The sequence below is a fragment of the Heterocephalus glaber genome, unplaced genomic scaffold (genome assembly GCF_053883595.1).
Source record: "Heterocephalus glaber isolate CG9 unplaced genomic scaffold, H.glaber_assembly_v1.0 deba00001532, whole genome shotgun sequence".
Taxonomy (NCBI): domain Eukaryota; kingdom Metazoa; phylum Chordata; class Mammalia; order Rodentia; family Bathyergidae; genus Heterocephalus; species Heterocephalus glaber.
The window spans coordinates 32,126,438-32,132,478 of record NW_028258330.1 but is presented as its reverse complement, the minus strand read 5'-3'; the positions used below and the strand labels follow the sequence as shown (position 1 = coordinate 32,132,478).

Below are 6,041 nucleotides of genomic sequence, written 5' to 3'. Positions count from 1 at the left end.
CCAACTCCTCATGATAAATATCATCATATGTACTGTGAATATGTACTATGCAAATTGTAAAAAAATAAAAAATTATTCAGACTTTCTTTCAATATCAAAATGATAAGTAAATATGTGAAATTAAAATTTATGTTACTAGTACCTAACAAAGATTTATCTTGTAAAACTAAATTTAAATAATTACATATGAAAAACCTCAAATACTGTCTAGAACATTGTAATGCCTCATTGTAATGCTATTATTATCTATGCATCAATTATTTAGTATGAAAGATAACTGTTGCTATTTTTCCATGATATATTAGATTTTTTTTTAAATTCTTAATTGTATTACATGTTTTCTGGAATGACATCATGGACTAGAGAACTGTATTTTAAATTACTTTCTGAGAGGCAGGGCCACACGGCCAGGGTGGGAGCCACTGGGGGATGGGCCACCACTAGAGTTTTAAAGTTTCTGTTCCTTCAGACAATGGATGAACAGTCACAAGGAATGCAGGGCCCACCTGTTCCTCAGTTCCAGCCACAGAAGGCTTTATGACCTGATATGGGCTATAATACATTAGCCAACTTCTGAATAGAGAAGAAAATTGGTCACAGACAATTTAGTGAAGTTTATAGAGCATCCTGTCTCTTGGATGGAGTACCAGTAGCTTTAAAAACAGTACAGATATTTGATTTAATGGATGCCAAAGCACATGCTGACTGCATTAAAGAAATAGATCTTCTCAAGCAACTGAACCATCCAAATGTAATTAAATATTATGCATCAAGATAATGAAATAAACATAGTTTTGGAATTAGCAGATGCTGGTGATCTATCCAGAATGATAAAGCATTTTAAAAAACAGAAGAGGCTAATTCCTGAAAGAACTGTTTGGAAGTACTTTGTTCAGCTTTGCAGTGTATTGGAACACATGCATTCTCAAAGAGTTATGCATAGAGATATAAAACCAGCTAATGTGTTCATTACAGCCAATGTGGTGGTAAAGCCTGGAGACCTTGGGCTTGGTTGGTTTTTCAGCTCCAAAACCACAGCTGCACACTCTTTAGTGGGTACACCTTATTATATGTCTCCAGAGAGAATACATGAAAATGGATACAACTTCAAATCTGACATCTGGTCTCTTGGCTGTCTACTGTATGAGATGACTACATTACAGAGTCCTTTCTATGGTGACAAAATGTATTTATATTCACTATGTAAGAAGGTAGAACAGTGCGACTACCCACCTCTTCCTTCAGATCACTATTCAGAGGAACTGTGACAGTTAGTTAACATGTGCATCAACCCGGATCCAGAGAAGCGACCAGACATCACCTATGTTTATGATGTAGCTAAAAGGATGCATGCATGCACTGAAAGCAGCTAAACACACAGAACCATGAAGAACACAACCAAAATAATTTAAAGTATTTTGTGCAAATCATACCTCCCCGTTTTTTGTCTGGGTGTTAAAATTAATATTTCAGAGCTAATGTTCTTTGAATCCTTAACCAGTTTTCATATAAGCTTCATTTTGTACCATTCTAATCACCTTCTTGCAAACCCAAAATGACTTCGGGATCACCAAATTGCATGTTAGCAAAGAAACCAGTTCATAATAGCAATCGCCAAAGGTTTTCAGATTTGGAGTTACTGTATATGCAATACATTTTCTGATGATAAATTGTGCTTTGAGTGTCAGTGCCAAATAATGAAGTTGCATCCTGCACACATCAGGGTAGATGCAAGACCTGAATATTTGCAGAGCCACCAAACAGGATAGAGTTTTCTTCTCAATTCTAATTGCCATAAGTTTAGGAAACTAGGTGTTTTCATAATTGTATATGATCTTTTATACTCAAATCCCTCTGCCTTGAAGATGTGTCTTTAGGAATAACTTAAACATTCTAAAAACTTGCAAATCTGAATATTTGATTTGTTTGATTTTTGTAGTCATTTATGGACATCAAGATAGTTTGAAGTATATTAGTTCTTAGGATTATTGCTCTCAGATATAATTCTTATAAGAAATGTAAGCATAAGCTAGCCAAGAAACATTTAAATTCTTAGCTTATACATTCAAAATGCAGCTATTAAATGTGAAAAGATTGAGGACAAAATGTGAGTCAGGCACTGAATAGTTTATTTAATATCTTTGACCTTCCATTTACATTAAGATGGTATAAATGAATCCATTATAAAGTGGTTAAGGGTTACTTTGGCTTGGGTGATAGCTTTTAAAGTTACACATTGCTCAAGGCTCTGTGTGTTTTTATTATTCTTTGTACATTTGAAAATTATTCTTTGAATAATATTCCATTACTATATTTGTTTATAAATCTAAATGCATATGTTTTTATTGAAGATTTTATTAAAGTTCTGATTGGTTCTCTTCAGAATAAAAAATTACTTCCTGAATCTGTTATAAAATATGATATGAACTAATATAGCATGGAAAGTTTATTCAATTTAAATATTGTTTACAAGTTTTACATTCTACTGACCATCTTTCCAACACAAACTACATATACATTTCTACTATATGCAAATTGTCTAAAACATAGAATCACATATAAATTAAAGCAAGGCAAATTCATATCTTATAAAAATGACTAGAAAAGTAAAAATAATCCATAAATATAAGAAATAGAATAAGACATTAACAAAGTGAGAAATGAGAGAAAAAAAACATTATTGAATAATAAATGTTTATTACTTATTTGTAATTTTAAAAACAAACAATAATACAAATATAGATTCCAAATAACACATACAGAAAAGTAAAAATAAATTAATTATAAATGGCATTGATATGAGGCAAAATTTTGCTATTATTAAGAAAATAGAGGAAAATAAAACATTTTAAGATTTGAATAAAGTAATTGAACATTTTGAACTAATTTTAAAAAGTAAAATTAGCTCCTAAAAATTGACTTTACTTTATTAAAATAGCACTTAAGAGAAATAATTAAATAAAATTTTATTAAAATCCTAAATTTCAAAACTTAATTTATATAATCACATTGATACAAATTGATTTACTAATTGATTTACTGATATACAATTTTAAACAACACTAAACAATCAGAAAACAATTAGAGCTACTGATTATAAATCTATCATATGCATATATCCATATACCAAAACAAATTTCATTATACTATATTACTAATTTTGCTGCAATTTAAAAATTTTTACATGGGATATGCAACTGTTGAAATGAAGACCCAAAGATACAAGTAAAATTAATAATTTCTATCTAAATGTGAAATTAAGCATGGACTGCCCTATAGAATTTGCATTAGAATGTGGCAATTGATGGCATAATAATCCTCTGTGAGGACAGAGGACCTCACGTGGTCTCATATTCCATGTTCTTCCTGCCCACTTTGTACAGCATTTTCTTCCTTTGAGTACACATCCAGATCCTTCCAGAATGGGGTTGGATGACATATTTCCACATGAGTTAGGTCATAGAATTTCTTTGTGGCCAGCTTGTGCACAGAAATCCTGGTAGTAGGCCAGAGAGCTATTTCCAGGTTATGAGCTATTTGGGAGGAGAGGAGTTTTCCTGTGTAATATTTTAAGAATGAACGGCAATTGATACAGCCAGTATTGAGGGTAAAAGCAGATCCTGAGAAGTGTTATTAGAGGAAGGTTAGAGAGATTACTTCCGAGGCCCTTACCAACTCCTTAATTTCAAAGGGGAAAGGAAAGGAGGGAAAAAATATCAGGAAAAAAGGTGAAAAAATGAAATAAACTTTTTGGTAAATTTGGAAGTGTGGAGGACTGAATGGGAGATAAGGGAATAGGAAAAAGGAAGAAGCAAGATATAGCACTTACAGGAACATATTCCCAAGGATGAATTAAATCATAATACATACCTAAATTGTACCAATAAATATAAGGAATAAAAATATTATGATCTGGAAAATGAATTTGAAGTAACTATGACTGTGATTAGCTTAGTTTTCATTACATAAAATTGCACCTATAATGTAGTCAGTGCTGTGTATCTGAAAATTAAGGTGCTTTAGTTTTAGAGAAATTTTTCATGTAGATTCTGCTGCCAAACTTGGCTTCTTCCAATAAAGATGTGTGAATCCATTTTGGATAAACAACCAGAAGAAATTAGAAAATGAAATAACAAAATATTATTTTTCACCTCAAATCAATATTTAGAAATAAACACTTAAAATTTTTGTATGGATTCCCATGTACTGATGCTGTTTTTCTGGTAGAGTCACAAATCAATCAGACATTTCTAAGACACAGAGTTGTATCAAAAGTAAAGCAAATATCTGCACTTTTGTACTGCCTCTATTTTCTTTATTCTTATATTTTCATAGCAAATAATAGCATAAGTCCAGGTCATTTTACCCTTACTATATATTCCTCCTCAGATTTCATCAAATCCTGACCCCAACATCTGTGCAGTGTTTTTCACTGAGGGGTGTCCCTCTGGAACAACTTCTTCCCAGTTATTTGTATGACACCTCTATCAATTGTTTGCTTCCTTGACACATTTCAATTGAATTCTACCTTGACAAAACTGTTGCTCATTGCTTCCTACTGCTCCAACTACTGAACCCCATTTACTACTGTGTTCTTTCACATCTTGTTTCTTCAATTATAGAACATTAAAGATCTTATATGTTTTATCACTTACTTTTGTATTTTCTGCATTCAGGGGAGTCTATCATCTACGAAAACTACTGTTGTCAAAACCAGATCCTCAGATCACCTTTTGAATCCTTTCTTAATCTATGAGTTATTTATACCAGTTGATGACAAGAGTTCCATAGGTTTCTATGTTTGCAAAGCTTAATTAAAATGAGTCATATTTTCTAACATAAAGTTAATATTTCAGAGACAGAAAACAGTTAAATATATATTTAAAATTAATTCAGAACTTCATATTCTAATGTGCCATAAGAAATAGAAAACACACTTTGCATAGACAATGTGCAAGAATAATGCAGAGCCAAACCAAAACACACAGGTGAAAAATACAATGACATGCACATAATGAATGGCAATATTTTAGTACCAAGAAACATAAAAATTAAGAAAAGCAGCTATTAGGACTAGATGCTAGAAAGAAAAATAATTTCAGCCTAGTAAAATTGGGGAAATTAAGTGTAGCAATGAAAGCAAATATTTGCCAAAAATTACATACACTTTATCAAAAAATGAAAAAGGTAGCAAATTACTTGCCCAAAGAAATTATAAAGGTGTATTTTGATGGATGTGCTAATGCAGTTGAGTTCATCGCTACTCATATGCATAAATCAATTTACCATAATCCACCTCATGAATTTGTGTAAATATTGTCATTCAGGAATGAAAATAAGATAAACAAACATTTGATTCTTGAATGAGTCAAAGCTGAAAGGAAAGAGAAGCTATCATTATAATATCATAGAGAGTGAGGGAATGACAGAAAGAGAAAAGAATAATGAAGTAAATAAAAGTAGGAATTTAAATTGTGATGAACTTGCAGTTAAGTTAAACTACATGAAAGTTTACACTGAAAGGGATTATAAATTCTTGGTGTGACTTTGGTTGCTGCTGTGAAACAGAAGTTACAAGAATTGCTATCTGTCTTAATGAACACCACTACACTTGGTCCAAATGTGTCTCAATGATATAAAATCTTAAGTAAAAAATCTTCCCTGTAGCATCTTGCAATCTCATGCCTATGGCAGTGATATTGGCTTAGATATTCACCCTCAGGCTCTCATTTGGTTTAAACCTCAACTTTAGGGTTAGGGTTAGGCTCAGGGTGAGGGTTATGGTTTAGGCTTAAGGTGATGGTGAGGGTTGTTCAGGTTAGGGTTAGAGTTAGGGTTAAGGTTGTTAGGGGTATGGTTAGGTTTAGGATTAAGATTGTTAGGGATAAAATGTGAATGAACAGCTTTGCTTTTCTACAAGTCCATGAACAATATAATACTCAATAAAAGTAGCTCTTATTCACCATGACAAATTTTCTCTTGAAATTTCCAGAGCACTGTTTTCCTCAGAGAGCCACTTTTCTCTATAAATCACAGTTGAT

At 32.0% G+C, this 6,041-nt stretch overlaps 1 pseudogene; it reads left to right on the top strand.

The window, feature by feature from the left end:
• The first annotated feature begins 449 nt into the window (after positions 1-449).
• LOC101698743 (serine/threonine-protein kinase Nek7 pseudogene) lies at positions 450-1,459 on the top strand (annotated as a pseudogene).
• Positions 1,460-6,041: the final 4,582 nt, after the last annotated feature.